This window comes from Salvelinus sp. IW2-2015, unplaced genomic scaffold (assembly GCF_002910315.2).
Source record: "Salvelinus sp. IW2-2015 unplaced genomic scaffold, ASM291031v2 Un_scaffold1906, whole genome shotgun sequence".
NCBI lineage: Eukaryota > Metazoa > Chordata > Actinopteri > Salmoniformes > Salmonidae > Salvelinus > Salvelinus sp. IW2-2015.
In genome coordinates, this window is record NW_019943267.1 from 237,032 (window position 1) to 249,849 (window position 12,818).

General features: G+C 45.2%; 1 pseudogene; it reads left to right on the plus strand.

Moving 5' to 3' along the window:
• LOC112072376 (NACHT, LRR and PYD domains-containing protein 12-like) overlaps window positions 1-10,622 on the plus strand; it is a 12,820-nt pseudogene extending 2,198 nt beyond the window's left edge.
• The last annotated feature ends 2,196 nt before the right edge of the window (window positions 10,623-12,818 follow it).

Below are 12,818 nucleotides of genomic sequence, written 5' to 3' on the forward strand. Positions count from 1 at the left end.
GATGAGGACGCAGAATCCTGATCTGACAGGAGCGGACGTTTGACTGAACCAGAAAACATACATGAGTCTTAAAGGGATGTGGCGATATAGAGAGTGAAAGACTCAATAGTGAACATGAAGTGTCGCACCTTGAGGATACATCCCAGCTAAAAGCAGACAAAATCAACTGCAATGACATCTTCAAACCCTTACTTGGAAAAGAGAAAGGAGAGGAGAGATCCATCAGAACTGTGYTGACGAAGGGCATCGCTGGCATYGGAAAAACATTCTCTGTGCAGAAGTTCATCCTCGACTGGGYAGAAGRAAAAGCYAATMAGSATATWSATTTCATCTTTGTCCTTCCTTTCAGGGAGCTGAATTTGCTCCGAAGACTTTACAGTGTTCATAGTCTTCTGAGTAGCTTCCATCCTGGTCTCAAAGAACTTGATGACCCGCTATATGATAGTCCTACCTGTAAAGTAATGATAATCTTTGATGGTCTTGATGAAAGCAGATTTAAATTGGATTTCAAGAATAACGAGACTTTGTTTAAAATAACAGATGAACAATCAGTGAATGTSTTGTTAACAAACATCATCAAGAGAAAGCTGCTTCCTGRAGCTCTCCTCTGGATAACCTCCAGACCAGCAGCAGCCAATCAGATCCCCTGGGAGTACATCGACCAGGTGACAGTAGTACGAGGTTTCACTGATGAACAGAAAGAAGAGTACTTTAAGAAGAAAGTCGAGGATGAGAGGCTGGCCACAAGAATCATCTCACATGTAACCATGTCAAGGAGTCTCCACCTCATGTGCCAAATCCCCATCTTCTGTTGGATTGCTGCCWTGATTCTTGGAAAGATGCTCAGCGAAAACATCAGTGGAGTCCCTAAAACTCTGACTGCCATGTACACACACTTCTTAGTCACCTTGACTGACTTGAAGGGCCAGACAAATCACACAAATCCTCAGAAGGTCTTGAAACAAAACAGATTGTTAATTTTAAAACTCGGGCGCCTGGCCTTTAATCATCTGGGGGAGTCTCAAATGTTTTATGAAAACGACCTGGCAGACTGTGGCATCACTGATGAGGAACGGGAAGGATCTCTATACTCTGCAATGTTCACAGAAATCTTAAAAAGAGAGGATGTGTTTTACGGGAAACTGGTGTACTATTTTGTCCACCTAACCATCCAGGAGTTTTTTGCATCTCTTTTTGTGTTTCATTGTTTCATAAGCAATGAAATGAAGGATCTGGAGTCTTTCATCGATGTCAAGTTCAGAGGTCAGCCTAAAGTGCATACTTTCCTAGAAAGAGTGGTGAATAAAGCTTCAAAAAGTGAGAATGGACATCTGGACCTCTTAGTCCGCTTCCTTCATGGCTTCTTATTGGAATCCAATCAACAGCTTCTGGACGGCCTACTGACAAGGTCGAAGGATGCTGAAGAAACTTCCAAATATGTAGAGGAAATAAGGAAATACCTCAAGTACATGGCAACACAGGACATCTCTCCTGAAAGATGCATTAACCTGTTTCACTGTTTGATTGAAATGGGAGACAGGTCATTGAATAAAGACATTCAAGCATACCTCTCACATAAGGCTATGAAGAAAAGTTCAGTTGAACTCACACCAGATCACTGCTCAGCATTGGCCTCTGTGCTTCTAAAGTCAGGGGAGGAACTAGATGTGTTTGACCTGAAGAAATACAAAGCATCATGGGAGAAGCGTAAAAGACTGGTCCCAGCTGTGAGATGCTGCAGAAAGGCTTTGTGAGTATTTTAGTGAAATACATATCAATAGAATGAATTATACTTCCACAATCAAATGTGACATTGGATTTTAGTCTCAAATATTTATTTGTTAGATTAATTCTATTGTTGGGGTTAGTGTTTTTTCATGGTGGTTAATTTATTTTGAATGGCGTGACTGTGAAATCTAATGTTTTTAATGTTTTATTCTATTCAGGATKAAATRTTTATTTAGTTGTTTCTCAATTTTTCAGACTTGCTGGCTGTAGACTCACCAATGAGACTTGTGAAACAGTGGCCGTTGCACTAAGATCAGCAAATTCACCCCTGAGAGAACTGGACCTGAGTCACAATGACCTGCAGGATTCAGGAGTGGAGCAGCTCTCTGCTGGACTGAAGGATCCACACTGCGAACTAGAGATACTGAGGTGTGACAAATAGTTTTTTGTTTTCACATTTTGAGGCCTAATTGTTTTACTGTCATACAACATGTTGTTTTTGATCATATTACTTATTTAGGTTAAATCAATATATTACAAGGTTTAGATAGCTGGATAGACTAACATACCTAGCAATCTAAAAAATGTTAGCTGACATGGGCTAATTGAATGATTGACATTGACTGACATAACAAGAGAAAACTGCTGATGTACAGACACATTTAGAAATTCCATCTTGTGTATTCTACTGTTCTTACTCTCAAGTTCACGACCCGACTGAGTTCAGTCTAAGTGGCCCCTTATGTCGATTATTGGTAGGGCCCTGGTAAACACACATCTTTGAAAAGGAAAGCAGACATCAAGTTTCAAGTTTTAATGTCACATGAACAAGTACAGTGAAATGCCTTTCTTGCAAACTCAAAACCCAACAATGCAGTAATCAATGACAATGTAATACTGTATGTATAGGGGTAAGTTGACTAGGCAACCGTTCTAGAAGCATTTCGCTACACTCACAATAACATCTTCTAACCATGTGTATGTGACCAATAACAATTCATTTGATTTAAGGCCTCACCACTAGAGGGCAGCAGTTTGCATGTAAAAACATGGTGGCTTCTCTCTGCAGGCTGTCTGGCTGTCATGTCACACATGGAGGCTGTGCTTCTCTGGCTTCAGCTCTGAGGTCAAAACCCTCCCACCTGAGAGAACTGGACCTGAGCTTCAATCACCCAGGAGACTCTGGAGTGACGCTGCTCTGTGCTAGACTGAAAGATCCACACTGTAGACTGGAGAAACTCAAGTTAGTACAGTTACTTTGCAAATCTAGTTTAAAAAAAATTGTAATCTATCCTATTTGAACCACAAACTGTTGTTTGTTTGTTCTCACATCTCGCCTAATTTGTTTCCTGTCATGCAACATGTTGTTTGTAATGTCATTACTTTTTTTATTCTAAATCAATGTTATTTCACTGAGAGTTCTTGTAAGTGTTGGCCTCAGCCTTCAGCTCAAACTCCTCTCCCCTGAGAGAGCTGGACATGAGTCACAATGACCTGCAGGATTCAGGAGTGAAGCTGCTCTCTGCTTGACTGGGGAATCCACACTGCACATTTGAAACTAAGTTCAGTATTCTAGTACTCTTCAGGAATGCCAGAGATGCCTGCACACTGTTATATTTGCACCTGTCAAAAGATTGATCACTGTGATGTAGAACTTCCAGATTAAGCCTGTGGCTCTGCTGCCTACTGACACCAATCTCCTATTAGAGAGACAAGGCAACCTCTAGAATGTTCCAAACAGAGGACTTTATTGACATGATGGGAATGATCTAAAACGGACTAGAAACATGGATCAATACAATAAACATGAATGTAATGGATATAATAACAGAAGAAGAGTGTCACTGAATAGAACACTATGAATGGATGACAATGAAAAGGACAATAGCAGTAGGCAGTAACAATAACAGGGAGAGGAGAGAGACTGTAGAAATACACTGCAACAGTGGAATGGCAGGTTATTACAGAGTGACTGTATTTAAGTAGTGAATGGGGAATGGTATCACACAGTAATACAGCAAGAACAAAGGAAAACAAACAGATAATATGGAAATACTGACTAGTTGTTGCAGAAAATATTTAATAATAACACAACAGTAGTAGATGGAGAAACTAGGCAACACCAGCTATTACTCAACAATGGGGCGGCAGGCTAGCCTAGTGGTTAGAGTGTAGGGGCGGCAGGTAGCCTAGTGGTTAGAGTGTAGGGGCGGCAGGTAGCCTAGTGGTTAGAGTGTAGGGGCGGCAGGTAGCCTAGTGGTTAGCAGTGTAGTGGGCGGCAGGTAGCCTAGTGGTTAGAGTGTAGGGGCGGCAGGTAGCCTAGTGGTTAGAGTGTAGGGGGCGGCAGGTAGCCTAGTGGTTAGAGTGTAGGGGCGGCAGGGTAGCCTAGTGGTTAGAGTGTAGGGGCGGCAGCGTAGCTAGTGGTTAGAGTGTAGGGGCGGCAGGTAGCCTAGTGGTTAGAGTGTAGGGGCGGCAGGTAGCCTAGTGGTTAGAGTGTAGGGGCGGCAGGTAGCCTAGTGGTTAGAGTGTAGGGGCGGCAGGTAGCCTAGTGGTTAGAGTGTAGGGCGGCAGGTAGCCTAGTGGTTAGAGTGTAGGGGCGGCAGGTAGCCTAGTGGTTAGAGTGTAGGGGCGGCAGGTAGCCTAGTGGTTAGAGTGTAGGGGCGGCAGGTAGCCTAGTGGTTAGAGTGTAGGGGCGGCAGGTAGCTAGTGGTTAGAGTGTAGGGGCGGCAGGGTAGCCTAGTGGTTAGAGTGTAGGGGCGGCAGGGTAGCCTAGTGGTTAGAGTGTAGGGGCGGCAGGTAGCCTAGTGGTTAGAGTGTAGGGGCGGCAGGTAGCCTAGTGGTTAGAGTGTAGGGGCGGCAGGTAGCCTAGTGGTTAGAGTGTAGGGGCGGCAGGTAGCCTAGTGGTTAAAGTGTAGGGGCGGCAGGTAGCCTAGTGGTTAGAGTGTAGGGGCGGCAGGTAGCCTTAGTGGTGTTAGAGTGTAGGGGCGGCAGGTAGCCTAGTGTTAGAGTGTTAGGGCGCAGCGTAGCCTAGTGGTTAGAGTGTAGGGCGGCAGGTAGCCTAGTGGTTTAGAGTTGTAGGAGGCGGGCAGGTAGCCTAGTGGTTTAGAGTGTAGGGGCGGCAGGTAGCCTAGTGGTTTTAGAGTGTAGGGGCGGCAGGGTAGCCTAGTGGTTAGGAGTGTAGGGGCGGCAGGGTAGCCTAGTGGTTAGAGTGTAGGGGCGGCAGGGTAGCCTAGTGGTTAGAGTGTAGGGGCGGCAGGTAGCCTAGTGGTTAGAGTGTAGGGGCGGCAGGTAGCCTAGTGGTTAGAGTGTAGGGGCGGCAGGTAGCCTAGTGGTTAGAGTGTAGGGGCGGCAGGTAGGCCCTAGTGCGTTAGAGTTGGTAGGGGCGGCAGGTAGCCTAGTGTTAGAGGTAGGGGGCGGCATGTAGCCTAGTGGTTAGAGTGTAGGGGCGGTAGGTAGCCTAGTGGTTAGAGGTGTAGGGGCGGCAGGTAGCCTAGTGGTTAGAGTGTAGGGGCGGCAGGTAGCCTAGTTGGTTAGAGTGTAGGGGCGGCAGGTTAGCCGTAGTGGTTAGAGTGTTGGACTAGTAACCGGGAGGTTGGCAAGATCGAATCCCCGAGCTGACAAGGTAAAAATCTGTCGTTCTGCCCCTGAACAAGGCAGGTAACCCACTGTTCCTAGGCCGTCATTGAAAATAAGGATTAGTTTCTTAACTGACTTGCCTAGTTAAATAAAGGTTAAAAAAATAACAGCAATAAGAACAGATAACGAACTTACATTCTTTCACGTTCCCAAAGCGTACATCCAACCACAGTAAATATTCTCAGCACTTAAAAGCACATCTTTGAAAAGGAAAAGCAGGTATCAGTTCTAGAGGGCATTGTATTCAGGATAAATATTTATTTAGTTGTTTCTTCAAATTTTCAGACTTGCTGGCTGTAGACTCACCAATGAGACTTGTGAAACAGTGGCCTTGCACTAAGATCAGCAAATTCACCCTGAGAGAACTGGACCTGAGTCACAATGACCTGCCGATTCAGGAGTGGAGCAGCTCTCTGCTGGACTGAAGGATCCAACTGTGGAACTAGAGATACTGAGGTGTGACATTGTTTTTTTTGTTTTCACATTTTGAAGCCTAACTTGTTTACTGTCATACAACATGTTGTTTTTGATCATATTACTTATTTAGGTTAAATCAATATATTACAAGGTTTAGATAGCTGGATAGACTAACTACCTAGCAATCTAAAAAATGTTAGCTGACATGGGCTAATTGAATGATTGACATTGACTGACATAACAAGAGGAAAACTGCTGATGTACAGCACATTTAGAAATTCCATCTTGTGTATTCTACTGTTCTTACTCTCAAGTTCACGACCCGACTGAGTTCAGTCCACGGGGCCCTAAGTGGCCCCTTAGTCGATTATTGGTAGGACCCTGGTAAACACACATCTTTGAAAAGGAAAGCAGACATCAAGTATCAAGTTTTAATGTCACATGAACAAGTACAGTGAAATGCCTTTCTTTCAAACTCAAAACCCAACAATGCAGTAATCAATGACAATGTAATACTAGAAAATAACATGTTAGAACAGATCACACCAGGATATTAAGAAGAACAAATAAAGTTAGTAAGCATTGATGTACGTATATCACAAAAAGTGAGTACACCCCTCACATTTTTGTAAATTTTTTGAGTATATCTTTTCATGTGACACACACTGAAAAAGAAAGGACACTTTGCTACAATGTAAAGTAGGAGTGTACAGATTGTATAACAGTGTAAATTTGCTCTGTCCCCTGAAAAAACTCAACACACAGCCATTAATGTCTAAACCGCTGGCAACAAAAGTGAGTACACCCCTAAGTGAAAATGTCTAAATTGGCCCAATGTAGCCATTTTCCCTCCCCGGTTGTCATGTGACTCGGCTAGTGTTACAAGGTCTCAGGTGTGGAATGGGGAGCAGGTGTGTTAAAATTTGGGTGTCATCGCTCTCACACTCCCCATACTGACTGGTCACTGGAAGTTCAACATGGCACCTCATGGCAAAAGAACTATCTGAGGATCTGAAAAAAATAGATTGTTGCTCTACATAAAGATGGCCTGGGCTATAAGAAGATTGCCAAGACCCTGAAACTTGAGCTGCAGCACGGTGGCCCAGTAGAACCATTCCAGCGGTTTTAACTGGACAGGTTCAATTTCACTTCAGAAACAGGCCTCGCCGATGGTCGACAAAAGAAGTTGAGTGCATGTGCTCAGCGTCATATCCCAGAGGTTGTCGTCTTTGGGAAATAGACGTAATGAGTGCTGGCCAGGCATTGCTGTCAGAGGTTGAGGGGTTGGGGGGTCAGCCTGTCAGTGCTCAGACCATGCGCCGTTACACTGCATCAAATCGCGCGGTCTGCAGAAGGAAGCCCTTCTAAAGATGATGCACAAAGAAGCCCGCAAACAGTTTTGCTGAAGACAAGCAGGACTAAGGACATGATTACTGGAACCATGTCCTGTGGTCTGATGAAGACCAAAATAAACTTATTTGGTTCAGATGGTGTCAAGCGTGTGTGGGCGGCAACCAGGTGAGGAGTACAAAGACCAAGTGTGTTCTGCCTACAGTCAAGCATGGTGGTGGGAGTGTCATGTCTGGGGCTGCATGAGTTGCTGCTGGCACTGGGGAGGTACAGTTCATTGAGGAACCATGAATGCCAACATGTACTGTGACATACTGAAGCAGACAGATCCCCTCCCTTCGAGACTGGGCGCAGGGGCAGTATTCCAACATGAACGACCCCAAACACACCTCCAAGACCACCACTGCCTTGCTAAAGAAGCTGAGGGTAAAGGTGATGGACTGGCCAATATGTCTCCAGACCTAAACCCTATTGAGCATCTGTGGGCATCCTCCAAACGGAAGGTGAGGAGTGCAAGGTCTCTAACATCCACCAGCTCCGTGATTGGTCATGGAGGAGTGGAAGAGGACTCCATGTGGCAACCTGTGAAGCTCTGGTGAACTCCATGCCAAGAGGGTTAAGGCAGTGTGGAAATGATGGGGCCACACAAAATATGACACTTTGGGCCCAATTTGGACATTTTCACTTAGGTGTACTCACTTTGTTGCCAGCGGTTTAGACATTAATGGCTGTGTGTTGAGTTATTTTGAGGGACAGCAAATTACACTGTTATACAAAGCTGTACACTCACTACTTTACATTGTAGCAAAGTGTCTTTCTTCAGTGTTTGTCACATGAAAAATTACGGTACTCAAATATTTTACAAAAATGTGAGGGGTGTACTCACTTTTGTGATATACTGTATATTACAGGGTCAGTTCCAGTACCATTTTACAATGTGCAGGATACTGGAGTGATGGAGGTAGATACGGTACGTATAGGGGTAAGTTGATAGGCAAACAGTTCTATGGGCCTCACCACTAGAGATGTGTCCGCTATTATGTAATCATGTCATAATGACATGGTGGTCTCTCTGCAGGCTGTTGGCTGTCTGTCACCACAGGAGGCTTGCTTTCCTGGTTCAGCTCTGAGGTCAAACCCTCCCACCTGAGAGAACTGGACCTGAGCTTCAATCACCCAGGAGACTCTGGAGTGAAGCTGCTCTGTGCTAGACTGAAAGATCCACACTGTAGACTGGAGAAACTCAAGTTAGTACAGTTGCTGTAAAACTCTTGTTTTTATTTTTGTAGTCTATCCTATTGAACCTGACCAGAAAACAAATTCCAAACAGTTTGTAACTGATGCTGTAAATGATGTCTTGTTGGTCTGAGAACAGTCAGGTCCTGATTTCATAACAGCTGGACTAGACTACAACTTCATACAGGCTGGACTAGACTACACTTCATACAGACTTATACTAGACTAGACTAAATTCATACAGACTGACTAGACTAACTTCTACAGCTGGACTAGACTACACTTCATACAGGCTGGACTAGACTACACTTCATACAGGACTAGACTAGAATTCATACAGCTGACTAGACTAATTTCATTACAGGACTGGACTAGGACTTCATTACAGGCTGGACGTACTAACTTCATACAGGCTGGACTGACTAACTTCATACAAGCTGGACTAGACTACACTTCATACTGGGCTTGGACTGGACTGACTTCATACAGGCTGGACTAGACTACACTTTCATACAGGCTGGACTGACTAACTTCATACAGGCTGGACTAGACTACACTTCATACAGGGACTGGACTGACTTTCAATACAGGCTGGACTAGACTACACTTCATACGGCTGGACTAGACCTCACACTTCATACAGGCTGGACTAGACTTCATACGGCTGGACTAGACTACACTTCATACAGGCTGCGACTGGACTAGACTTCTATACAGGCTGGACTAGACTAGGGGACTTTGCCCCACTACAGACTGGACTAGCACTCCTCTCATACAGGCTGGACTAGACTAGACTTCATACAGGCTGGACTAGACTACACTTCATACAGGCTGGACTAGACTAGACTTCATACAGGCTGGACTAGACTACACTTCACTTTGTGTCACTCACTCTCTGTTTTTCTGTCTCTCCCACAGTGTGGACCATAATGAAGAGTTCTGGGTTAAACCACAGCTGCTGAAGAAATGTAGGTTTCTCACACACACACACATGAACGAGGATGACTAACAGAAATACAGGTCATGATGTCATACAAACAGCTTGTTTCTCTGTCCTGTTCAGGATTCAACGCACGTACACACACACACGCACATATATACATCTACAGATAGGCACACACAAACACACACAGCCAGACAGCCAGGCACACACACATACATACAGACACACAAAGTTCTGATCCAGCCCATTCTCTCTCCTCTAACTTGTCCTCTTGTCTGCAGATGCCCGTGATCTCACACTGGACCCAAACACAGCACACAGAAACCTCTCTCTGTCTGAGGGGAACAGAAGGGTGAAGAGGGTTAAAGAGAAGCAGCCGTATCCTGATCACCCAGAGAGATTTGAGTTGCATCCCCAGGTGCTGTGTAGAGAGGGTCTGACTGGACGCTGTTACTGGGAGGTAGAGTGCAGTGGGTGGGCTGCCATAGGAGTTACGTATAAAGGCATCAGCAGAAAAGGAAGAAGTCCTGCCTGTGGGCTTGGAGTCAATGACAAGTCCTGGTGTCTGGACTACTCTGGAGATCGTTACACTGCAGGCCACAATAGGGAAGTGACTCATATACCTGCTCTGCCCGTCAACCCTCCTCAACCCCAGAGAGACCTGTCCTCCTGCTGCCCACACCCCAGAGTAGGAGTGTTTCTTGACTGGCCGGCCGGCACTCTGTCCTTCTACATGGTCTACTCTGACACAATGACCCACCTGCACACATTCCAGACCACATTCACTGAGCCCCTCTACCCAGGGTTTGGGGTTTGGAATGAGGGCTCTTCAGTGTCCCTGAGCCAGGTAGAGTAACCTCCTGTGTCCTGGAGGAACACCTGGGTCTCCATGGAAACACAGTTACACTCCTGTTCTAACCCAACCATGTGACATGATGAGCATGTGACCATGATCATCACTACAGATATGGACATTGTAACACATCTCGCCATGCTTCGGCCACACATAAGACATGGAAAAATTTGTAGATTTCAGGAAATTAACATTTAAACTGCAAAATAAATTATTATAAAATGTATATAATTGCCACCTATGAAATTTGTGGGACTGGACCTTCTCAAATAGTACTTGACTAAGCAATGAGTTCAAAGGAATTGTCCGTAGAGCTCCGAGACAGGATTGTTTCGAGGCACAGATCTGGGGAAGAGTACCAAAAAATGTCTGCAGCATTAAAGGTCCCCAAGAACACAGTGGCCTCCATCATTCTTAAATGGAACGACAGTTTTGATCCACCAAGACTCTTCCTAGAGCCACCCGCCACACGGCAAACTGAGAATCGGGGAAAAAGGCCTTGTCAGGGAGGTGACCAAGAACCCGATGGTCAGAGTCCTTTGGTGGAGATGGGAGAAACTTCCAGAAAGAGACCATCTCTGCAGCACTCCACCCAATCAGGCCTTTATGGCAGAGTGGCCAGACGGATGCCACTTCCCAGTAAAAGGCACATGACAGCCCACTTGGAGTTTCTATAAAGGCACATAAAGACTCTCAGACGTATGAGAAACAACAAGATGCTCTGGTCTGCATATGAAACCAAAGATGTGGAAAGGTTCGCCTTCCAATCAGGACAACAGCCTAAGAACACAGCCAAGACAATGTAGGAGTGTTTTGGGACAAGTATCTGAATGTCATTGAGTGGCCCACCCAGAGTCAGCTTGAACCCAATCGAACACTCTGGAGAGACCTGAAAATAGCTGTGCAGCAACGCTCCTCATCCACCTGACAGCTGAAGAGGATCTGCCAGAGAAGAATGGGGAAACTCCCAAATACAGGTTGCCAAGCTTGTAGGTCATACCCAACGAAAACTTGATGCTGTATACTCTGCCAAAGTGTTTCAACAAAGTACTGATAAAGGTCTGAATACTTATTAAATTAATATTTATGTTTTCATTTTAATTGCATTTGCAAAAATGTTTTTGCTTTGCCATTATGGGTATTGGTGATAATTGATGAGAGAATTAAAAATTATCAATTTTAGAATAAGGCTGTGACGTATCAAAATGTGGAAAATGTCAAGGGGTCTGAATACTTCCGAATGCCTGTATATTCACGACAATCAAGTTTGAACTACTTTAAAGCCCATGACCATTGAGAGATTGTGTGCAAATAGTGTCAACAAATGTGAAGCGATGGAAGAGAGGCCAGTGATAAAGATGTGACTTGCTGACACCAGCTTGGTGTGTTCATTCATATGGGTTGTCGGGGGATGGCTGTTATGGTGCATCTCACAGGAGAGAGTCACACTGTCGCGTGAAATCTCCAGGATGAAGATGTTCTCACAGAAGTCCCTGGGGGTCACTGACGCCAGCGCAAACTTGAATTGACTAAATTAATTTTACTATGTGAATTAAATTTCATGTTGATTTTTTTCAAGAGCTGCACATTTGAAAGGTCTTATTGCGTTGTATGTTTTCTGGTTGATGTCGTTTTAAAGTGGACTGGATTGAAATGTAATTGTTGGGTTGACTGGTTATCAGGCACGTCTCTGTTGTCTGGTCACAACATATACTGTTTGATGGTTATCAGCACGTCATCTGTTGTCTTGGTCCACAACGATATACTGTTGACTGGTTATCAGGCAGTTCCCTGTTGATGTTATCAGGCACGTCCTGGTTTTGACTGGTTATCAGGCAGTCCCTGTTGTCTGGTCACAACATTACTGTTGATGTTATAGGCCGTCCCTGTTGGACTGGTTTACAGACACGGTCCCTGTTGATGGTTATCAGGCTACTGTCCCTGTTGACTGGTTATTCAGGCACCCCTGTTGACATGGTTATCCAGGCACGTCCCTGTTGATGGTTATCAGGCACGTCCCTGTTGATGGTTAATCAAAGGCACGTCCTGTTGTCTGGTCACAACATTACGTTGACTGGTATTCACGGCACGTCCCTGTTGACGGTTATCAGACCGTCCCTGTACTGGTTACAGGCACGTCCCCTGGTTTGTCTGGTCCAACATTGACGTTGATGGGTATCTAGGCACGTCCCTGTTGATGGTTATCAGGCACGTCCTGTGGCTGCGTTATCACCCGGCACGTCCCTGTTGTCTGGTCACAACATTAATTTGTTGACTGGTATCCAGGCACGTCTCGTTGACTGGTTATCAGCACGTCCCTGTTGACTGGTCAAACATTACTGTTGACTGGTTATCAAGACACGTCCCTGTGACTGGTATTAAGGCACGTCATGTTTGTCTGGTTATCAGGCAAACGTCCCTGGACTGGTTATCAGGCACGTCCCTGGTTGTCGTGGTCAAACAATTACTGTTTGAATGACTGGTTAATCAGGCAACGTCCGTTGCCTGGTATCACAGGCACGTCCCTGTTGACTGTATCGAGGCCACGTCCCTGTTGACTGGTTATTTCAGGCACTGTCCCTGTTGACTGTCACACATTACTGTTGACTGGTTACAGACAACGTCCTGGTTGGACTGGTTATTACAGGCAGTCCC